At 41.5% G+C, this 24,920-nt stretch overlaps 1 protein-coding gene and 1 long non-coding RNA gene across 10 annotated transcripts in view; one reads left to right on the forward strand and one right to left on the reverse strand.

Moving 5' to 3' along the window:
* Window positions 1-24,920, forward strand: part of LOC136834791 (uncharacterized oxidoreductase TM_0325-like) — a 118,925-nt gene that overhangs the window by 86,404 nt on the left and 7,601 nt on the right. Inside the window, exon 7 of one of the 9 annotated variants that reach the window (XR_010851889.1) lies at window positions 8,904-9,069. The exons of 5 other annotated variants lie outside the window; for them this stretch is intronic. The gene's annotated coding sequence lies outside the window, so the exon portion shown is untranslated. Of the gene's footprint in view, window positions 1,652-8,903; window positions 10,560-20,274; window positions 24,348-24,920 lie in introns of those variants that run through there. 3 more of the 9 variants (XM_067097545.1, XM_067097521.1, XM_067097536.1) reach the window with 3 other exon arrangements.
* Window positions 14,158-20,278, reverse strand: LOC136834832 (uncharacterized). The gene is made up of 2 exons (XR_010851895.1): window positions 19,166-20,278; window positions 14,158-19,132 (listed from the first exon to the last, which is right to left on the reverse strand). It is a non-coding gene; the product is annotated as an uncharacterized lncRNA (long non-coding RNA).

The raw sequence follows: 24,920 nt of genomic DNA on the forward strand, positions 1-24,920 counted from the left end.
AGGCAGCAAGGAACCATCCTGGGTCTTGTGAGGGCTGTGTGACCACTGACCCATAGCAAAATTTGTGATGAGTGGCCATGGATCAGTCACATCTCTTGCTGGTTTCTCATTCTTCAGTCAGAAGGCTTATGTATATAAACAGTGGAAACAAGAACAAAAGGCAGACACGAGGGCCATACTTTGTTGATAGAGGCAATTGTGTGTTGAAGAGCACCTTCTGCATGTGGTAAGTCCTTGGTGTGGTGTAACTTGAAACTCCAGAGTACAGCTGAAATCCCCAGCAAATAGGGTCAGCAAACAGCTTTTACCAAAAAAACTTAGAGGGAGACTAAAACCTCAGCATCTATTACAAGGATCAAGTCTGTTTCAGGAGAGAGAAGGATGTGCCCACTGCCCTCCCTAATCGCTTTTTTTTTTTTTAAGTCTAGATCCATAATAACATCATCCATGTCCAATAAAGAATAGCTCAACCATACTGATACTCAAGGCCAAATATAGTTACTAAATTTCTTCTCATACATCCTGTTGAATGAAGATGAAGCCTGCCTTTGCTGCTGTTTTCCCAGGACAAAGGGTCACATGGGTAGATTTCTGCTACTTGCCTCATCACTACCGTCTGAGTTCCAGCACCAGCATAACTTGCATGCTCGTGAGCCCCAACCTACTATGGTCCAAGCTCTGGCATCAGTTAAAGTTAATGCCAGACCTCATTTTCTGTCTTCTGAAGCTCCTGAATCAACTGAACCACACCAAGTGCAAGCTTCTGTGAATGCCAGTGTCAGCAACCTCCTATTACTGCACCTAGCAGGACCTTGCACTGCCTTTGAATCATCTCGGGTGTGATCTGGATAATCACCAGCAGTTTTATCTAATTGCAGCAGTAATACCATCAGTTACAGCAAGTATTGCAAGATGCAGCAAAAGCCACATGACAGCTTGAGGTCGACAATTTTGTTTATCTAGAGAGAGTAGACCCAGCACAAGCAGTTGCAGAAAGAAGCTGTATGAATATTTGTAGAATTACAGGGTATCCTTTCTTAAAACCAATATGGGTAGACCTGGTGAGGTCAACATAGCAGTCAGTAACAGGTAAAGCAAAAGCTTTTGTATCAAGATCACAGTACCTGGTGCAGTATAGCTCCCAATCAAGCACCTTTCTGATTTCATTACTAATATATTCTGCCTCACTCTTGTTGCTTATACTAAGTAGTTTGCTTATGGTATGAACATTGTATATATACATATTACGTTATAAGGAGTAATCATGTTCAAATGGAAAGAATGCTATTGCATTTTTAAATGATTGTTACATAGTTCTATTTTAATTAAAAAGGTAATTATAGTTGTAGGATTTGGTTGTAAATGGCTTGGCGTGAAAGTAAAAGTTTTTTGTAAGATACTGTATTATACTTTATTGTCATTTTGTGGTCAAGAACAAAATTCCATATAAACTACATTATAGAACTACTATGTTAGCTGTTTTAGAGAGCACAATTTATTAAAAGAATAAGAGAAACTTAATTTGTACTTTACAGACATGTTGCTTCAAGTATGTACTGTATCCAAAAGATCAGTTATAGAGCCTAAATGACATGGATTGGTTATTAAAGAATGTATTGTAACTCAAGAGTAACAATATGAAAAATTTTTATTAATTTGCATTTTTCATAGCTAACAAACCTACTGTTGTAACAAGAGGATAAATCTTCTAGCGCCAGCTGGAAACCGATAAAAACATATAAAATTGTAGTACAAGGTATTGGTGACAACAGAGTTCGGCTGTTCGGGCAAGAGAGGAAACAACTGACCTACCTTCACCCAAGAACGCCTTGACACATCAGTTTCTTCCAGCCCAGGGAATCCATTGAGGGGTGGCAAGAGGTGGGCAATATACTTTAAGACTGTAGGTTTGTTAGCTATGAAAAATACAAGTTGATAAAAATTTGCCATTTGTTCATACGCAGAACAAACCTAGGTCTTACATGAGGATAGACTCACTTTTGGTAGGAGGAAAGGAAGTCTTGAACCAACTGGAGGTTCAGCGCACCTGGTCTCGTTTCTCGGTTAAGTAAAAGTGGAGAAAAGAGATGATTGCCTCTGACAAGTCTAATAAATGTCATCAAACAGTCAGACTACTGGGCTAATATACATTTGTGTAGGAACAGTGTATAAATGGAAGTTAAAGAGCTGTATCTGTTAAGACAACAAACCTATGTTAGCCACCAATTCATTTGTTATCGTCCCTCTTTCCCCTTGTTAGAGAGAGGAGGGACTAGCTTCTGTAAGGAAAGACTAGTGTATTAAAAAACTTTTCTCAACAGAAAGGTGCTCACTCACATGTATCTAACCAGTTTAAGCTCATGATGGATCAATCTTCCTACTGCCCACTGGTAGAGAAGGGGAAAAGAAAAAGGAAAAAGACCAGTCATCTCATTCACTCTCATTTTCATACCATCATCTTAGGTAAGATACCAACTATCCCGCCATTGGCACCGGATGAGCTACAAAACTTGTTGAGCAACCACATCCGGACCCAAGGAAAAAGTGTCCAAGGACCTGTGGGCAGCGTCCCTTAGATATGAACAAGTTTTTCTTAAAAGCTAACAAAGGGCCTAAACCCCGAATATCATGAGCTCTTGCATGCACTGTGTTAGAATTAGAGATTGTAGAAAAGCTATAAGCACAACTAATAACCTCACATAGCCAAAAGGAGATAGTATTCTTGGACACTTTCTTGTTCTGGCCTGTGCTTACAAAAAGTCTGACACCTTGGTCTAATGTGACGAGTCATTTTCAGATAATCGTGCAGTGCCCTAACAGGACATAAGAGTAATTCGTCTGGGTCCTTGTCAACAAAATCTCCTAAGGAAGCAATGGAAAGGATTCAAATCTATCATCATGAACTGAGGGATTTTGAGTCTTAGCTACAAATTCCAGGAGCTACAAATTCGAAGGCTACGGTCCCCCAACCCTCGAGTGTTTAACAATAGAAGAGAGACCATGGAGTTCGCCAACTCTCTTCAATGAAGCTAGAGCTAGCAAGAAGACTGTTTTAAGGGTCAAGTCTGTCAGATGATTGACGTAACGGTTGATATGGGGCTCAAGTGAGACTGCTTAGTACTAGAGTCAGGTCCCAACTATGAGGTTTAGTTCTGCAGGAGAACAAGACTGTTCAAAGCTTTTTAGAAGCATTGGCATTTCCCAAGAGGAGGATAGGTCTACATCTTTTAGGCATAGATCCAAATCCAAAACAGCCCTATAGCCCTTGATGGCAAACACAGAAAGACGTTTCTCCCTTCGGAGAAAAACTAGGAAATCTGCTATTTGCTGAACAGAAGTTCCGACTGGAGAGAGACTCCTTCAACGACACCAATCACAGTAGACGGCCCATTTCCCCTGATACATGGCTGAGGCTCTTCTGAGGTAGCCAGACTTCGCTGTCGCTGCTCTGCGAGAAAAAAGCCTCTCGCTCACAAGAGATACTGGATAGTCTCCAGCTGTGAAGAGACCCTACCGACTGGTGATACCTCTCCACGTAAGGTTGGCAAGGAGGTTGTGCCAAGGAGGCATCTCTCTGGGAACTGCTGACAGAAGGGCTAGCAGATCAGGGAACCATTCTGCATGAGGCTACCATGGAGCTATGAGGGTCATTCTGAGATTCCAGGAAGACATTACTGTACTCTGTTCAACACTTGACGGATGAGACAAAAGGGAGGGAAGACGTAAACATCCAGATTGTCCCAGGGATGTTGAAGGGCATTCTCTGCCATTGCAAAGGAGTCTGAGATAACTGAACAGAAGACCTCCAGCTTTTTGTTGAACCTTGTTACAAACAGATCTATCATTGGTCTTCCCCAAAGGTGGAAGTGCCTGCCCACTATCTCCTGATGTAAGGACGACTCTGTCCCCAGGGCCTGACCTTGACGACTCAGTTTGTTGGCCACCACATTCCTCTTGCCCAGGATATACCTGACTGACAGGTCCACAGTAGCACACTGGTGAAGTACCGTCATCAAGTGAAGTTGGTAAGAGACTAGCCCCCACTGCGTGTTTACATAAACAATCACCATAGTGTTGTCCGACATCAGAACTACAGAGTGCCCTGATACTGTGTCTTGAAACTCCTGAAGTGCTAGGAAGGCTGCCTTCAGCTCCAGAACATTGATATGATGCAGCTGCTTGTCCTCAAGACTCCAGACATCAGAAGATCTAAATTAGCTCCCCAATGTTCGTACGAGGCGTCCGAGAACAGGAGAATTTCTGGAGGAGGAGAATGAAGAGGCACTCCTATAGTCAAGTTTGTCGTCAGCCAACCACCACAGAAGGTCCCTTCTCACCTTTTGCAGACAGATGTACCTGGAACAAAGGGGAGTCTCTTGCAGGGCACCAAAACTCTTTGTCTCCATTGGAGAGATCAAAGATGGAGACGTTATGGGGAAGTAGTTTCTCCAGTAAGGTTAAAAGGCCTAGAATTACTTGCCACGGATGTACCGGTTGCTTCTGCTCAGACAGAAAGGACCAGGCCACTTTCCGGAACTCATCGATTTGCTGGTCCGATGGAAATACTCTCAACGACACCATGTCTATCACCATTCCCAGGTAAAGAATCTTTTGACTGGGGAGAAGATTCGACTTCTCCAAATTTATCAAGATCCCTAGGCCGTGACAAAATTGGAGAAGACAATCTCTGTCTTGGATTAGCTTTTCCTGAGAACTTCCCAGGACCAACCAGTCGTCTAGATATCTCTAGAGCCAAATTCCCTGAGAATGAGCCCATGATGACACTAGAGTGAATACTCTTTTGAACACCTGAGGCAGCTGTTGTCAGACTGAAGCATAAGACTTTGAATTGTAGAACCAGCCCTCCCAGACTGAAGTGGAGAAATTTCTGGGAAGAGCGATGGATTGGAATCTGGCAGCAAGCATCCTTTAGACCTACTGTATTGTGAGCATAAAATCATTGCTCCTGACAGCTGCCAAGACTGTATGAGGAGTCTCCATCTTGAATCGGGCCTTCCTGATGAACAGTTCAGGGTTGAGAGGTCTGTCATTGGTCTCCAATCGCCTGTTGCCTTTGGAGACCAGTGACAGACCTGGAGAAGGATGCTCGACTACTTCCACTGCTCCTTTTTCCATCATTTTCCTCACTTCCTCTTGGAGAGTCAGACTCACTCCAAAACTCTGCCACACAGCCCAATGGCTCGCCAGGCATCACCCCCACTGGTGGCAACAAGTAGGGAGGGGCACCTCTATTGCTTACCACCTCTGGCCCTCCCTTTAGCTGTTGTTGCGGAGTCGTCTTAGCTGTTGCTTGAGCAGGTCGAGCTGGTCTGCTAGTAGAAGCCTCGTTAGTGATCTTCTTTGGAGAGGGTTCAGGCCTAGATCTCGGCATACCATGGTGAGAAGTGCCATTTGATTACAAAACCATTTGATGAACTAGACAGTCATTATTGTCTGTGCAACATCTATCAGTTGCTAAGTCTAGTTGTCGGTAGGGAAGAGAGAAGGGAAATTCATAATACAGTATCCCCATTTCTCAAGGCTAGCAAAGAATCCGTGCTGATATATTTTGAAACCTTGGAGAGGGCTGCATCTCTTCTCTTCAGCAAAATGGTAACCCAAATATTAGCAGTCAAATGTGTCAGGTAAGAAACAGCTTTACCACCCGACTGTAAAAGTCTAATAAAGGGGCACTGTCTTCTGGATCACTTTAGTCGTGGAAGAAATTTTGGCCACTGCAGTAGACCATAAGTCCAACCAAGACATCATCTGAAAGGCAGAAGAGGCAGTTGATGAGTTAGGGGCCCAAACGAACTAGATCTGGGTTAATCTGCCTAGTGTGCAAAGTCACATTAGGCTTTAGATAGAAACTTCGCTGGCGAGGAAGCGGAGAGGTAGAAGTTTAAACGATCTACTAAACCAAAGAGAATTATCCCATCTGGAGATGAGAGAATTGACATGGCCTAGGACAGAATCTGCACGATTTAAACAAGGCAACTCTTTAGAAGCCTTCAAATCCTTCTTAGGACCAAGTAAAGCTTCTATATATGCAGTAAAATCCAAAAAAGTTGTTACTGCTTCTTAAGAAAAATTACTGTACTCACAAATTACATCAATAACTTCAGTAAATGTAGTAATAAATCCTTGATTTTCTACATCTTCCACATCCTGGACGCGAGGATCTACTTTACATCTTCCACATCCTGGACACGATGATCTACTCTATATATTATGTCAGAAGAATGTGGGACATTCTTGTTAATAACCAGGGCGTAAGCCCTTTCCGGTTTTAAAACTCGTGGGGGTTTGGAAGCCTGAAGCAGATGGTAATTTTGCCTGAGGGTCGTCTAGTTCACAAGAACGATCGGGAGAATTTCCGCTTCGGTGCAATGGCTGTGTGTGGATATATGGCCGTGCATCCATGCTGTCATGGCCGCAGCTAGGCAAACTCGAGCGAAAGACCCATTTCTCCTCGGAGAGCAAGAACATGAGAGATGACGAGAAGCTGAGGAGTGAGGCTGTGTGGCCAAATGAATTGAACTAACTGCACTGGAACAATGATCAGAGGATCTCCTGGGAGAGCGTGAACAACGAGGAGTTCTGGAATGACAGAGACTAATGTCACGGACATTCAAGTGACGAAGCAACAATGGCCTAGGCTGGAAACACATCCATGGCCGTGCAGAATCTCTCACGTCCATCATAGGATTGCAGGACCCAGAAGGAAAGGCTGAACTTCCGAAGCCTTCACTACACAGGATTTCTTAATAGGAGCCTTGTCATCCTACGAACACGAACAGGGGGATCAGGGGAAGATGACACAGCTGTAGATTTTCAGATCACCAATCTCTGCCTGGAGTGAACTACTGATGGATAAGAAGTGGCTGGGTGTGACACACCCTCATCAGAGAAACAGCTGCGAGCAGGGAGCAGGAGGCTCACAGCCATGGCTGGACGAACACGGAGAAGAGGAGATAGAGATGGTTCTAGGTCTTCTTAAGCGAGGAGCAGCAATGAAAAGCAATGAAATCTCGAATCCTCCAACATCTAACGGGGAGGACCAGACAGGAGAAGACGAAGACAACAAAGATGAAGAAGAGGAAGAGGAAGATGATGAAGGATAAGATGGAGAGGGAAGTCTGTGAAGCTGCTTCTCCACAACATGGGCGAACTTTTCTCGAAAAATGTCAACTCTGTCAATTACTGCTTTCATGAGAGCATCAGAAGATGCAGCGCGAGTAGAAGTCACTACCGCGGTAGGGGCTTCAATGTCAATTACTGCTTTCATGAGAGCATCAGAAGATGCAGTGGGAGTAGAAGTCACTACCGCGGCAGGGGCTCCAAAAATCTGAGGGGTACACTGCTGACAGATCCGGAACCAAAGGTCTACATAGAGGGCCGAGGAGAAATGCTAAACCAGGAATTGTCAGGGTGGATGAGCTGGGAACGTGAGCAGGATTAGCCGCTGCAGCTGCTGACTCAAAACACTGGTCAGGGTACACCAAAGGCTGATGTGGCAACACAGGAACTGAAGCTCCTGGTACAGCTAAGGGGAGAGCAGAATGGGACAATAGGCCACCCAAGGTTGGTACTACTGGAAGGCCTGGAGAAGCCCAGATGCCAGTCAATTTCTGAGCCTCTGATCCTGGAATAGAACAAGATAGCGTTGCCTCCTCCCCTCAAGGGGGGGACCCCCCTGGAGAGAGTGGGGGCAGCCAGAGCGATAATATCTTACCCCTCTACCGAAACTTCCAAAGTCGAAGCTATGGAAGAATGGGAAGGGGTAAAATCTTCTAAGGAAGAAGCAGCATCTGGAGGAAGATTGGGCAAAGAAGAGGAACTAGAAGGAGTCTGAAAAGCAGCCACCGAAGGAAGAGAAAACCCCTTCCAAGATGGCACCTCCAGCTTCCTCCTTTGATGCTGCTGCTTGGCAAAAATCCTCCACTGCTCAGGAGGACAAGAACAACATTCGGAACATGGATTAGTAACATTACACACATTAGCTCTGCATCTACTGCAAGCAGAATGGAGGGTCAGTCTTAAATGAAGCCAAAAAACGTGAACAAGGGAAGCCACCAATGCCAGGACATTTTTTCTGAGGATTAGGCATGGGAGGCTGAGATGAGGTATGGGTTTGCATGATCAAATGCAATACAAAAAATACAATAAAAGCACTAATGCACAAGCACACACAATAGCACTATTTGATAACACGAAAGGCAAAGCAAAGAAGAAAAACGGGCAGGAAAACACTGGCTTCTGGAAGGATGGGCAGCAACACGTCTTCTAGTAAGGCGGTAAGGAAGAAACTAATGTGTCACGATGTTCTTGGATGAAGGAAGGTCAGTTGTCTCCGCCTTTCTCATCCGAGTAGCCGAACCCCATTGCCACCAATACCTTGTACTACAATTTTATATGTTTTTTACTGATTTCCAGCTGACCCTAGAAGATTTACATATCTTCACGTTAAGACCTAGGTTTGTTCCGCGTATGAACAATGAGGATTTTAATTTGTAAGACAGTGTATGAAATATACAAATAAAATTCTCTTAATCCTCCATTCCAGGCCTATTAAGTTATGGCTGGAGTGAGTTAACCACTAGTTTTTATGTAATAACTTTCAATAATTAATCACATGACCACTAGTTTTTATGTAATAACTTTCAATAATTAATCACATGGTTAAATAAATCTCTATGCTGATTAAAAAATAAGGAAAGTTAACACATTAAAAACCATATTCTCAGCAGTTAGTATTTAAAGACACTTTAGTCTGTAGAAGTGTGTGGACTGTCTTTGTCAGTTAATTACTGTTTATTGAAAGTAAGAATTCATTTAGTTTTTCATGGTACATTTAAAACACTGCAGAAGTAAATTTTTGAAGCAATTTGTATTTTTCTTAGGTATACACACCAGAGCCTTTCATATTTGGAGCATCCTTCAGCTGTTGAATCTTGGTAAACAAGTAGTTAAAATGGCAAGAGATGAGAGAGGAGGGTACCCATGCTCGCCTCACTTTCTCTATTTCATTCTTTTCTTCAGCCACAGGGATGGAGTGGGGTGGTTGAGGTAGGTGCAACTTGTATGAAAGATTCTGGTTTGTATACCTAGGAAAAATACAAATCGCTTCAAAAATTTATTTGTTCCTATGGAGATATAACCATCACCTTTCACATCTGAGACTGACTCAGGTGAAACAAAAGACCTGAGAGGTAGGATCCTGTGCCTGATATTCCAAAAATGATAGGGAACTTGAGTAAAATCAGTGATTTCGGAGAACCATGACAACTCCCAGAGGAGTTAGCAAGTCAGTATGTAGTTTTTTTTTTTAGCTATTCACAAATAGTGGGTCCAGAGAAAATTTCTATTCAAACTCTACTGTATCTTCCTCCCCCTTGCTAAAGGAGAAAAGAAAGAGGACAACAAATTCTACAAATTCTTAAGTTACTTAAAACAAATGCTTGTTGTGCAGTTACCCGAATCTCATTCAATTCCAGCATTTACTTAGGCCTGGGAAAGGAAAAGGAAGGGATAACTATTAATTCTTCTTTCACTTACATGAGGCTGTACCAAGCTTGCGTACTCTGATGAGATGTGGTTTGGACCCATTACTACACAACTTGAGTAGCCACCACCAGTCCCAAGAAGGGCATATCCAGTGACTTGTGGGCAACATCCCTCACGTAGAATGAGGTAAAGGTAGTGGCTATGCCAGACTCCTGCCCATATTACTTGAAACACTGAAAGGTTCTTCCAAAAAGCAAGAGATTCCCCCTACACACTGAACTTCATGTGTCCTTGAGCAGGAAGGGAAGCCAGACTCCTCCAGGGAGGAATTGTAGGCCTGCCTGGTAACCTCACAAAGCCAAACAGAAAGGGTGTTTCTAGACAGCTTCATATACCAATCTACACGTTGGCCTCAAGGAACAGGTATTTTCAAATAGTAAGGACACAGTGGCATCTCATTTGGATCTCCACCAACTATGTTTCGGCAGGAAGAAATCGAGCTCTTGCCCCCTCTTGTCCAGAACTGAAGGGTTTTGAGTTGTAGCCATAAACTCCAGAACAAAAAACTAGAGGGATCCCCACCCTTCTGAATGCCAAACACAATAAAACAAGCCATACAGCTAATCAGCCTGCAGATTGAAAGGTGGAAAAGCATACATATCTAGATTATACCAAGGATATAGGAACACATCCTCATCACTGCCATGGGCCTGGGACTGGGGAACAGAGGACAGAAAATTTTCTGTTCAGTCTGGTTGCAACAGGTGGACTGTGAAGACCTCATAAATCAAGCAAACTTTCCGCTACTCATGAGTGTAGGAACCACTCCATCCCTTCTACGAAACTCAGGCATTTCAGCATCCTCCAAAATATTCTGCCTGCCCACACATCTGAAACAAAAACAAAAGCATCTTCAGAGGAGGAGAGCTTAGTGGAACTCTGTCAGAGGTTTCTGTCATTTAACCACCAAACATGGTCGTCTCTTACTTACCAAATGGGGGAGGGGGGTGAGTTAGGTAGGAAGATCCTAAAGCCTGGTTCACACTATGCCAGTAATTTAGTCAAGTGGCGAGTAATTTAGCTACTAAACGTGTCTGAACACCAAACAGTTTAGTCAAGTAGTTTAGTAAGCAATTTAGTGATTTAGTGATTAGTCGATCCAAAATGTTCTATTTTTACGGTCAAGTAGTAGCTCCGCCCACTTGTCATTCGTCCACTAAACCAGTGAGAACACGTGTTGAATTTAGTAATTTAGTGGAGTTCATGAGTTGTAGGTTGCCACAGAAATGGCACTTCGATGGAATGAAGAGACAATACTAACATTTATTTCAAAATATTTACAACATGAGAGCTTGTGGAATGTTAAATGTCCACAGTATAAAAATAAACAAATCAAGCAAAGTGCCTACGCTGATTTGGAGAAAACCATGGATATACCTGGATTTGGAGAGGAGATAAAAGCGAAAATCAAGAACATCAGGTATTTTCCATTTTTATGCCTCCGTAATCAGTGATTCGAGGGCATATAGTTTTTCACCTGTCCGTCTTTGTGTCTGCAAAAACTTTAATCTCGGCCATAACTTTTGATTGGTTACCCACGGGGGCATTAGTGTTCCCATAATCTTTTTCTTTTTGACACACTTATTTCTTCCTCCACTTCCTCTAAAATAGCTATTGCAATATCTTTTATTAGCCTTTTAGCTTTGCTGCGTTGCCTGTTCATCTTGTGATGCCTTACACACTAATGTACTCTACTTGACTGGTTGTGCAAACGAAATTGATCAGTTTAGTAGGAAAGTAGTAACTGAACTACTCGCCACTTGACTAAATTACTGGCATAGTGTGAATCAGGCTTTAGAGACTACCAATCTTGTTTCAGTTGCCATTGAAGAGACTGAACTTAATTCTCCACCAGTGGCTCCACCCATGGAGAATGAGCTTCTCCATCAATGACAGATGACCAAGGAATATTTGGCACCACCAAACAGGTTATTCCTGCAATGACAGGAACTGCTCTGCTACCTACCTGAAATAGCCCAGATGCAAAACCCACCAGGAAGGCCCTTACTACCACCATGTCCAGAAGCATACCGAGATATTTTTCTGCTCCTTGGATGGGAATGAGATTAGACTTCCAACAGTTGGTCATGATCCCGAGATCATGATTGAAAAGCTAGCAAATGATCCATGTCTCACAGAAGACATTCCTTGGGGGAAGCCAGGATTAACCAATTGTCCAGGTACCTCAGAAGGTGAAAACCCTTTGAACAGGTCCAAGCAGAGACTAGGGTTAATACCTGAGTAAACCCAGAAGAGTAGTCAACAGTCTGGAGCACAGATCCTTGACTGGAACATTATTCCAATGCAGACAAAGCTGATGTACTTCCAAGAGTCCTGATGAATAGGTACTTGAAAATTATGAAGGTCTATAAAAATCATGAAATCGTCCTCTCTGTAACAATGAACGTGCCATTTCCATTGTGGATGGGGTCTGTTGAACTAATGAGAAGAGGTGGCTATAAAACCCCACATATCAACAATCTATAATTTTGATAATGTTTTCCCCCAACAGTTTTTCCACCCCCAACAAGGTTGAGATTCCCACTAATCCAGGTAATCCAGTAAGAGAATTGGTATCATGGAAAGGGAAAGACAAAGGTCCTTGAACAAAAACCTGGCTCTTTCCCGAAGGACTGATAGTACCCAAGACCCAGCTCCCTGTTGTTGCCACTTTACCCAACAGCATGACAGGTAACCCCCCCCCTTTTGTATTAGCAGAGAAGGGGATTGCTGCTCTCAGCAACTACCTCCCTCCTCCTTCCCTCTCCTACCCCTATTGGACTGACTGGAGAAGGGGGAATGAAAAGGCTGGGAAGGTTTCCCACTCTTCCTATGATATGAAGAAAGATTACCACTCCTTTACGGGCTAATGAAGCTGGGGCTGCTTCTGTACGTCAGAGTCCTCCCAATGAAGCTCCACTGTGGCCTTTACCTTCCCCAGAGGAAAGTAAAGATGTGAACCCAACAACAAAGTATTCCTCAGCAAGGGGCTACTCTTGCAAGGTGAGAAAACATGAGGAAAGTAAAGATGTGAACCCAACAACAAAGTATTCCTCAGCAAGGGGCTACTCTTGTAAGGTGAGAAAACACAATATCTCTCTCTCTCTCTCTCTCTCTCTCTCTCTCTCTCTCTCTCTCTCTCTCTCTCTCTCTCTCTCTCCGAAGGTGAATAACAGATAGATCCAAACCTGTTGCTCATCCGTGCACAGTACAGAGGCCGCGCACGGTACAGAGCAAACAGGCTGTGCATGCCCACTCTGTTGTGGCTCAACAGAGCTGCAAAGAGGTGGGGGCTACCCCAAGCTAAACCCCAACCCCTGGCTGGAGACCCAGAGTGGTGGGAGCAGGGGGCTGCACAACACTGTCATGGTGAAAGCAGGCTGGAAAGATGGGCGTGTGCCAAAGCATAACCGGGTACTGAACTGGCACCTCTGCTCTTCTGCCAAAAGGAAGAGCAATATGGAAAGTTCACCTGGACCTCTTCCTACTGGCCTTGAACATCCTCCTTCTTCTTCCTATGCCAAGGAGGAGAGTCCAAGGATGAGGGGGAAGATGATGATGACATTGAAATAGATGACGATGATAAGGAAAAAAACAGGAACACTTCTTCCTTTTTGCGGCCTTGTCCAACTCCTTAGTCAACTTGCATACCAGAGAGGTGGTCGAAGTTGGGGGGAGGAGAGAAGTCACGTCATAAGCTTGGTCAGCTACAGACATCACCACAGCCACTGAGGGATCACCTGTAATACACAAGGAAGCCACTGGAACTGCAGGAGCAGTACCCAACCATCTACAGACATGTCTTGTCTTTCAGTGAGTGAGTTCAGGAATACAGCAAGTGATGAGCTACCTGAAATATTAAAGTTTACAATTCATCCCTCAGATAAGGGATGAATGGGTGAAATATTCCTTCCAGGAAGGAATAAGCCAGGGATAGGTGGAAGATGAATGGTAGCTGGAAGCGAGAAGATTCTAGAAGGATTTGGCGGCATTTCCAGGGCATTGAGACCTTCTGAAGAACCCAGCAAAACCATCCTAAGCTTCCTCCTCCTCTTTTCATACTTTCCCACTGAGGTGAAGTCCAAGAGGCACATTTATTACATGGAAGGGAACATGCACATTTGCTTCCTCTCCAAGTAGAAAAACATATAGTATGTGGGTCTCCTGAAATGGGAGATATACAGCGACTACACAACCACCCACAACCTCCATACCTGTGTTGGTCTTGTTTATTCTCCATAATAATTGAGATAAACAAGGCCAAAAGACAACAGACAAGCAAAATGTAATCACACAATGCTTAGGGACAGGTATAGGTAAAATTATGTTCAACAATCACATACTTAATAGACAGCAGAAGCATCCCCACTTGACAGTGGCTGAAGAAGAATGAAATGGTGAGCATTGGTAACCCCCTCCCCCTATCTCCTCCATTTTAACTTCCATGTTTACCAAGAGTCAACAGCTGTTCCAGCTTGCGCTGAAGGATACTCCATACAAGAAAGGTGATGGTCATATCCCCATAGAAATGAATTGTACTTAATATTTTTACAGTACATTCAGAGATGCTGCAGAAATAAGTTCACTGAGTGTATTCACAATTTTTATTTCCAAATTTTTTCAGTTTGCATTCTCCTTATCCAGTTCTGGACAGCAAAGTGCTATACACTTACTTCATTAAAAAAATATATTACAGAATATCATACATACAGTTCTTGGTTCCCAATTTTTCTTCATAAATGAAAATACTTTGAAATATGTGATTTGAAGTCTGATCTTTAAGGATGAAAAATTAACATATTTTGCTCTTTAGTCAAGTGTAAGTGAAAACCTGCAAACCATGAATGCAGTTTTCTGAAGTATTACAACAAGGCAGACAGTTTCCCTATCATTCAAATTTGTGCACAATCTCCAAAGGTTGCATATGTATTGCATCTAGAAAATTCTCTCACGATAAAAATATAAACTTGGCAATTAACTAGAGAAAATCCAAAATCCTTGACTAACTTTATAATAACATAATAGCCAATTATGAAGACAATTTCACTACATATTTGCTAAATGTCAATAAGACATAAATTTGAACATCAGTCAAAAGCCCTTTCATTTTTTTAATAGTGCAAGTTCTATTTACATGGGTACCAAAAAGTGCAAGGGGATTATGATCATACATAATGGGTAAAACTGCAATTGTCATACAGGTAATAATAAATGTATTTAAATATAAAACTCCGAATTGTAACATATATTTGACTATACTGTATACAATTTTCCATATATAGTAAATGTGTAATGATTTCAAATTTACTCCAATCTCACAGATCAGAACTCTTTGATGAAACTAAAGTTTATAGTACAGCATTCTTAAAATTACATGGGAAATGCTTTGTACAACTTGCCTAATATGTACCAGAGTAAACTAGTGATAAATCCTAAATTACACACCATTGTTATACATAATCTTTAAAACTATTAGAGTAACCCCTATTAGATCACTCCACACACAGTAGCATCTAATAAAGTTACCAGCAATGTTATGAGCACTGTTTAAGAACTACCCTAAAGAGAGAAACTTAGTATTCTTGCTATCAGTTCTGGAGATCCACCAATCTCAGGGGTTGGAGGGTAGAATCCCTTTTATAAAATAAGGCAACTGGTTCTAACAAGCATTTAATCAAAATCAACAACAGTTTATATATATGGCTTACTAAGCATTATTCTGGCATTTGCTCATTCACCTGACAATCTACTTACAAGTTCCTTAAGAACTTGAAGTTGTGGTAAGTTCTTGGATGCAAAGGTCATCTAAATTAGTTTAACTTGAAGTTAGGATGAACTACCTAAAAAATGTTATAAAAGCAAATGTAAACATGTAGGGAAGTGAGGCATATTGCCTAGCTCAGGACAAATTTCAGGCAGTGTAAATTAGCCCAATCATTAACCATACAACAGAAGACAGTATGAAAAAGAAAAAGGCAAAGCAGTGAGTTATAGGGCCTAACTGCTAATAAAAGGATTAGCTTACAAGTTCTCACCAGATAAAATTTCTGGTAAGAGAGTTAGTATTGTAATTCCACATGGACAAGCTGTGCAATACAATAAAAAATAGAGAGTTATACTCCATTATGCAAAAAAATTTGTAGTTATTGCGAGTATTGTTCTCAGTCATACTGAGAAGTACACTACTCGACAGACCTTTCTTGGTGTTCCTGAAGACTGGTCTTTGGTACACAAGAAAAAATGAAAGTACATGGAACAGCGAACAACACTTATTTGTCATATTCAGCATTTAATCTCCATGAACTCTCAGTGAGAAAGCCAAATTCTTCTAGAGACAGCCTAAGTTCAGTTAACAATATGAAAATGTATGGATTTTTATGTTTACTCGTGTAACTTGTAGTCTAAAGTCACTTCCTGTTAGTTGCATTCAGCCAGTACTGTTAGCCATTGCATGGCTCACTTCACTGACCACTCCTGAATTTGGCTGAGAAGGTGTTACATGACCTTGCTGGTGTGACAAGCGAAGCCTTGGCTGCACAGGGTATAACCAAGAGTGGCATACATCCTCTACTCTCCAGGTGTCACAAGTCAGAAAACATCTGTTCCTGGAAACCACAAAATCCTCAAAACCACAAAATCCTCAAAACCACAAGATCCTGAAAACTACAAGAATACATGGGAATGGTAAAATATTACTACAGATTCCTCACCAACATTGACAAAACCATGGACCCACTCTACAATGTCCTCAGCAGAAATGCCAAGACACACATGGGGCTCACCCAACAAGACAACTTACAAGCAACAAAGAATGCACTTGAAGACACCACAATGCTGGTGTTTCCCAACCGCCCCCCCACCCAAGTCTTACTCTCACCATCAATGCAAGCAGGGTCATGATGGGTGCTGTCATAGAACAAAAAATCAGCAGTACCAAACCCCTTGTTTCTTCAGTTGGAAACTGACAGCAGCAGAGAAAAATAAAATGAAATTTAAAACATGCTATTATTAAAATGCAGTAAAAAGTACAAAATAATTTTTTGAGACATCAGGATTTTCTTATAATTAATCATGTCTAAAAAAATCAAAGTGTGGGAACCAAACATGATAAGAAATATATTTTTTATTTCTTGTAGCATTTCCTTCCTTGTTTTGTGCCCACGCTATTATTTTTGTATATGACACGATAATTGTAAGAAAATCCTGGTGTCTCAAAAAATTATTTTTTACTTTTTAGTACATTTTAATAAAAGCATTAAAATTTTTTATTTTATACTTTTTAGATTTGACAGAAATTGTAACCGATTTATGATTGCAGCTACGAAATTGAACGTGATATCCTGTCGAGACAAAGAAGTTTTGAAAAATCTGTAGAGTTTATTAACAGAATGAGTCAAAGAAGGTATGAAAAATCTGAAATTTTCATACAAATCCTGAGATACTGGGAGAGGTCACTAGAGGTCACTGCTGACCTATTGATCATGTAAGGTTCTATTGTCACCGGGATTGAGTAACCATGCAAAATTTCAAGTCCATCGGACAAAGGGAACATTTCGAAAACTGAGTTACAAGTTTTGACCCAAACAGACACAGAAGTCAGGTTAAATAAAAGCATGTAAAACTATAGCATATTCAACAGAGAACTTATCATACATCTAGCAACCAAACACTGACAACACATCCTCAAGGGTACACTATTTGCCTGCCTGACAGATCACCAATCTTTAATGCCTGCCTGACAGATCACCAACCTTTACTGCCTGCCTTAACCAAAAAACAGGATGCATACTCACCCATTTGCAACGCCGACTTTGGATGAACAATAAAACATTCCAGTCAGAGAAAAACCCCATAGCAGATGCAGCATCAAGAAAAGAAATTAATTGGAACTGAACTGGGAAGTGGCTACAAAGAACTCACCGATACCCAAAAACACAATCTGATACACACAAATACAGTATCACACTGTCATAACTAACCTGAAATGGGGAGACATCCCTTTCATTGCTATAGGTACAACAGCCCACTGCAACACCAGCTCCCACACTCTGCTAGCCATACAAGTTTAGCCAGCAAGACTGTAGCGCACCTTCTCGATCACTTGTTTGTGTGTTACCAGCATCACCTGAAACCTGCAGTCTAGGACAACACTTTTTGATTTGCATGCTTATCAAAAGCAGATCAAATCACAGCAATAAACAGTGTACTATGGGCATACTGTGTATGCCTTAACTTTACTTGATTACAATGATGACTTTTGCTTTTAGTGTCAGATGATGAAGAAATATACCTTAGGCTCCACTCATCTCCGTAATGGCCTCAGTCATCAATGTTCTCAAACTATGGTCCCTTGAGCTGAAACTTGAGTATGGAATGTTATGTTTGTGATGACTGTTTATTCAGTTCATGATCAGGATGCACAATAGAGAAAATTGCCTACACCTCCACATCATACTTTCCCCTTTGCTACTGGAACCAATATGTTTAGTAATGATAAATATCAAGAGTTATCCTAATACCTGAGCTAGCCAAGAAGATACCTAAACTAGCCAACAAGATGATCTGCCTACACTTTTTAGGATAAGTGTTGCATTGTTTGATACTTCTGTCTAGCTGTTATTGCCAACGCATTTAAATCATATCAAATGTATCCGAATCCAAGAAATTGGTGAATTAATTTTCCTTTTTAAAACTGAGCTAGGTTACCATTAATATTAGGGGAGGGTCTCCAAAACATTAAGGGACACATTGGGAATTGCCCTTCGACTCATTCGTAGGTCAGAGAATGTGATAGCAAGAACAAACTTTGACTTTTGATCATGATTGGGAGAAATGACATGCTTCTACTTTGCTTTGTGTACAACCACCTTTTTCCATAAGAAATCAATTTTTAAAACCACCTCCACACTTTGACAAGAAGCACAGTACTTCTTTTTGCATTAAATTGCATACCAAGACAAAACACACACAAGTACTATGTGTTAAACTGACAATTTCATAATTAAAAATTCTTCACAAACGTTACACAGCCAAGTGAGATAAGTATGTTCTCTCACACCAAATGAGGAAGGACTTCCCCAAAATAAGTACTCACTCACCCAAACCTGTTCTGAACCACTGGCTTTATTTTTTCCAGCTGTTAATTTGACTTGGATAGTCTAAGACTAGCAGTTCAAAGCATGAGAAGGATCTCATATTTTTGTTAAAACCTATTCACTTTCATACAACTTTTTCCAACCTGTCTAATTCTTTAGAGATGAAGTTTGATACAGAAATATATACTGTACAGGTAATGGAAATTACATATGAAAAGAGATTTTGTCCTACAAAACACTGTATCAACAGAACAAGATGACTGCCATCTTTACAAAATATGGCTGAGCTGAAACAGTAGCAAAAGGAATATTATAATATGGTAATACTAATAATAGCCACTTGATAAGATTAAACCTATCCCAAAACAGTTAACTTTGTTCACTGTGATTATTTTGGTGCTTTAACAAACTTGCATTTCCCATAACTCATCAAAGCTTGAACTTGCTTTATTATGTAATATATACTGAACCTGAGTTGCTTTATTATGTAATATATACTGAACCATACAACTCATGTCCCTGAATTCTACAATTTATCTCTTTGATATGCTTCAGTGTTGCACATATGCATTACAGTTTTCATTAAGTCACAGATCATAAAATTTTCTTCTTAAAAACCTGTTACAAAACTTTGTAGCTAGTGTAATAATACAAAGTCTATACTCTCCTCTCCATTTGTTTTCCTACATGCATGTCTATTTATTTTGCTGTCCTAATGTAAAAAAAGATCACAGTTGCACAAGTAGCTACTGTCATGTGTTATTCTGAAAGTGTCCTTTGGAGCTATTCCATATTTCTCATTTTTTTTTTTTTGTGGGGGGGGTTGGACGGATATCTCGGCTCAAAGATCTGTATTAAAGGCGGTGCTTCACTATGTAGCAACTAAGGCACCTGCTTTTTAAGACACAAAGACCATACAAATACTGTAACTTCTTTTCAGACTTCCCTATGAGAAGGGTTGAATCCAAGTTCCTATCAGAGCTTTGATAATTCACCATTGTTGAAGAGTTCTCTGTTTTAGTTAGTAAGCCTAAGGACTTACAAGTACTTTAAAGTACCTTCAGCATAACCAACTACATCTATCTTGTTTTCTAGTCTTCAAAATACATGGATTTTACAGCTACAGAACCAATAATTTTGCACAAAGAATAATTTAAAAGAAACACCACTTATTGGCCACAAATACCAATATGAAATATAACAAAACACAAATATTTCATGAATGAAATTTCAAGTATTTCATGAATGAAATCATACAAGGCCCAAAATAAGGAAATTTTTCTGTTTGTGTATACTATATATTTCTTAAATACAAATTTTGCTTCATTCTGTAACACAGCATTCCATTTTTTACACTTTGACAAATTTTTATTATAAAAAAATAAGTATTCCCAGCTTTTACACTAACATATTTTCATTGTAAAAAAATATCAAGAAATAAACTATTCAAGAAAGAAAAAAACATCAAAGGTGATGTTTGGTTACTGGAATTTTATCCAATTTACAGAAAAGATAACCTTTCATGCAGATAGATCAACAGAAAAATTTACAATACAGAAATGTCACACACAGCTCACTTTTCATCTTTCTTACATTATCTAAGTAATTTCAGGCGTAAAGCAATGAGATTTTAGTCTGACTGGCAGTCTCTTCACTGTATTCAGCCAAAATAATCTTGTCTACAAAAAAGATTGACAATTTTGTGACCCAGTTACCACACCAAGAGATGCAACAGTCTTGTAGCACTATTCCCATCAAGAGCCTCTTCAGTCAATCTTACTTGAATGATCCAGCTCTTGGCCAAGTCTCAAGACACTCTGAAGATATTACTCTGCATTTTATACAACATTGTGGAAAACATGTACCAGTATAAAATATTTTTTATTAATGTAATTTGTATTTTTCCTAGATAGACCAGAGCCTTTTATATGAATACATATCCTCAACATGAGTGGAATGGTTGTTGAACTCGGTAATAAGATCCTTAACTGGTGGTTATGGGGGGTAAATGGGAGAATACCTCTCATTCACCTTCAATCAGTAGTCACTTTTTCCTCCAGCCTCAAGGAGAAAGCAGGGTGGCTGAGATGGGATTATGTTATAAAAAGCTCTAGTTTGTAAACCTTTTAAACAGGAGACTCCTTACGTGGGAGGGTCACCTCTGACAAATGACTGGAGTTGAATCCTACCTAGAATTGTCATGCTCCCAGTTGCATACATGAGCAAGGGATGCACTGACTCCTGTAACCTCCTACTCAGTCTGGCAAATGGAATGAAAGAGAGGTAGGACCCTGACATGATAGAGATATGGCTTGAGTGAGGCACTCCGGTAAGGAAAACATCAGAGAACCATGAAATCAACTGAAGTTGGAAGCAGTGAATTTTGGCTAATAACAGGTGATGGGTCCAGAATGGATCTCTGTCATTATTAAGATTGGGTGCTCAAAGTGTAGCCACCTGTATCTTGCTGATACACTGGCCTAGATGCTGCTGTAGAAAGGAGGGAGATAAGTGTGTCCAGTCGCTCTGTATTCATACCCCTAGGCTTACAGCAAGCAAAAGCACTCAAGCAAGATATTTGTTTGTCCAAACAGAGCTAGATGTCTTCACAACTTGAGCATCCACTGCAGATCCCAAGGAGAAGGTATCCAGGGACTCTCATAAAACATCCCTCAATTGAATGAGGAAAGTGGTGTTAGCTTACACTTGACACCTGGCCTCATTGCCTGGAAAACCAAAAAAGTTCCTCCAAAACAGCTAATGATGGTCCCACACCCAAAATGGTATAATCTTGCAGGAGTAGGGTGAGTGACATCCTTCTCAGAGGAGTCTCATAAGCTTGTTGGATACTTCACAAAGCCAGCAGGGAAGGATGTTCTTGAACATCATCTTATGCTTTCCTGTACTGAGAGCATAAGTCCTTTCTGGTAATATCTTACTACAGCACATCAGGCATAAGAAACAGAAGATGCATCTTTAATTGGCTGTATTTTAAGGGGAGTTATAAATCTCTGAGGGATTTCCATTGCCCTGTCACAATGCTAGAAGCTCTCTGTCTGATTAAATAGCAGGAAATGAGAGGAGAGGTCACTTAAGTTGCCCAGTGGTACTTCAGCCACCACTGAAATAAGAGCAGGAGGATCTGCTGGTATAAAAAAAAAAAAAAAAAAAAAAAAAAAAAAAAAAAACAGGACAATGATGACTCTGTCCTGGAGCAAAAGCATCTTCTAGGACTCCAGGTTTAACCAGAATATACCTTGTGAATGGGCCCAACCTGCAGGACTGTTGTGAGTTTGGAACAGAGCTATGAATTGGTCAAGAGCCCTGTTGTGGACAAGGAGAGTTACTTCCGACAGTTGTGATGGATGGGTCGTTCTCTATGGTAGACTACAGCACAACACATACTTTTTCCATAAAAATGAGAGTCGAACACTTATTTAACAGTGAGAGTTCAAAGACCAGTCACCCTTTTCACTATAAAGAAGCAACTAGAAAAAATATAGAAGAAACTGGTCCTCTACAACTTCTAGTGCCTTTCTCCATCATCACCTTTACCCCTGCCAATTAGGCTAGATATCTTTGAGAATCTGGAGAGGGAGAATAAGACAGTACTGGTGCCTGAGAGAGGGGGGATGGTCACAGCCCTTGAAAAGACCACAGTTGTCACCCATGAGGCCTGAAAATATCCGGGGCTTTACTCCTGTCTCTGCTTCACTGCCAAAGACAAGACATACATCCCTCTACTCATGGCAGCAGAGGATTAGGATCACTACCCTAAGCAACTTCCTGCTTCCCTTCATTCTGAGGGCCTACAGGTTTGGCTACAGGTTTTTTGCCCCTGCTGAGGATTGAAAAACACCATGCAATGGATTCGAGTCTCAGGACTCCGACTTTCTCTTTTCCACCACCTAACTCCACATTACCCTTGAAAAGAAGTAATGGGGAGCCCAATACTGACCTGCCCCTTAGGGAGGTCTCTTCTAGAAAGGGTGAAAGAGAAGAGGAGAACACGAAAATGTTCAAAATGGCATGCAATTCTTTCCTGTCTCTGGTTTAAGTCTTGCTTTCTCCTCGTGCAAGAGTAGCTGTAGGCTATGTTTGCTGTTGCTGTCGTTGAAGGAGCAGTGACTGATGCAGCTAAGGCATCTTCTACAGTAATAAGGAAGTGGTTTGCTTGATTGCTGGATGGCAGGGAACCCTCTGATTTGCAGATTGTTAGCCCAATCCAAAACACCACAAGCATCTACAACCACAGCAGTTGGAGCAATTTTTGTAGGAACAAATGACAAATTTTTAAAGTAAAGGGCCCACCTCTTACCACCACTCATTCTCTTACCTGGGTCAAAAGGCAAACTGCATAGAATTGAATGTGCACCAGCTTGGTGGGTAGTGCTTCCGACCCTACCATCGGTAGCTATTACCATAACCACCTTGCAAAAGTTTAATGGCCGGTTTTCTAGCTTGCTGAAAGTTAATACCATATGTAAAGACCTCAGGTTTGTGTTTTAGGAAAAATACAAATTACTTTAAAACTTTGTGATATTGGAGCATAAAATCCATATTTCCGCATGATTGACTTGGACAACCCTTTCTGCTGTGAACACACCGAATCAGCACAAATGTCCTACTTACATGTGCACAATAAATCCTGCTTACGCAACAAAAGAGAAGGTAGTGTAATAACACAAGTCCCGGGAAAAGCATAGCCTAAGAATGGCTGTTCACAAGAGTTGTAACAATCCTCATCATGTAAAATGCACTCCAGGTCTGTAGCAAACCACTAGTAGACCCAAGTGTATCACAACTGGAAATGAACAGATCCTCCCAGTACTCAAAAACTGTAAAACAAGGTCTTTCATATGCAAATTCCTACAGCCGTACACTGCAAGGAGGAGGAGGAAGCGCTGGCTTAACCTAGCAAGCCCAGAGAGACAGGTAAGGAGCCACTGCTCATGCACTGAGAAGTAGGGAGAAGATTACTACATTCTCCCCACACTGGGGAAGTGCTCTGCTCCTGTATCCTTTCCTGGTATTCTGCAGGTAAACAGTTATGTGCACACACGCTGCCACACAATCCCAGAGCTGGTGTTTCCCTTGAAGAATGTTATAAACTAACCCACCAATGGCAAAACCAAGGCTCAAGCACAAGTGAAAGAAGTAGGCAGGCTTATCTCAACCAAATATACTTCCAGGAAGGCTCAGAAGGAAAGAGTGACCTGCACGCAGTGGTCTGTAGACTAAGTATGCACTGGATTGCATGGGCACTGCACTTGTGTTTCCAAAGAAACACAAGAGGAAGCGCTTACTACACTGGTTGCACTAATGTCATCCAGAGACTGTTAAAGTGCAGAAAGTAGGTCATGTAAACTTGACCAGGTGTGCTCCCATGTAGCCACATGGGGATGAGCTAACTGCACGTTGCTCTGTAGACCAGGTGCGCTCTGGGTTGCACAGGCCCTGCCCATTGTGTCTTTGAAGAAACACAAAAGGAAGAGCTAACCCCACTGCTTGCATACACCCAGTCTGCGGACTGGGAAATGCAGAGAAGACTGTGCTGGCTTGACTAGAAATACATCCTGGGAAGCACGAGAGAAGAGCCTGCTTCCGGCATGAGGTAGGTCGGGCAACCCTCATCTCCAGGTGAGCCAGAAGCTAGCCAGTCACCTGTAGGTGTTGGAGTACCCAACCCCTAGAGACTGGAATGAGCATTCACTCAAAGCCCTGCAGGACTACTGAGAGGCCAACTGGAATCTCCTTCCTCCCACAGGAGGAGGGTGAAGGAGAGGAGGAGGGGGTGGTGGTGGAAGGCCAGTGTTTACACATCTTTCCCTCTTCACTTCTGTCCTACTTTCCTCCTCTGAGGTAGATGCAGTAGTCGATAACCTGAGGCAACTTCCCTGAAAAGGAAGACCACTACTGGAACTTAACAATGTTGAGCTTATAACAGTTGAAGCAATAGCAGGCATAGTAGGCAGCATAGTAACAGCAGACTTTGTAGTTGATATCACAAAAGATTATGACCTCCATCCTACCATAATACCCGCCACTCGCATAGGAAGGGGGCATATTCAGAGTAGGAGAAGGGAGGAATTTGGCAATGAGGAAGAAGTAGGCTAACACTTGAAGGCTTTGTCTCCCGCTGAACACCTCGCAACAGTAGTAAATTCTCCCCAACAACAGCAACAAAGCTGAAACTTGAAGGAAGATAAGTATTAAACAGTGGGGATTAACCTAAGAAAAAATGTAGAAGATGAAGAT

The sequence above is a fragment of the Macrobrachium rosenbergii genome, chromosome 4 (genome assembly GCF_040412425.1).
Source record: "Macrobrachium rosenbergii isolate ZJJX-2024 chromosome 4, ASM4041242v1, whole genome shotgun sequence".
NCBI lineage: Eukaryota > Metazoa > Arthropoda > Malacostraca > Decapoda > Palaemonidae > Macrobrachium > Macrobrachium rosenbergii.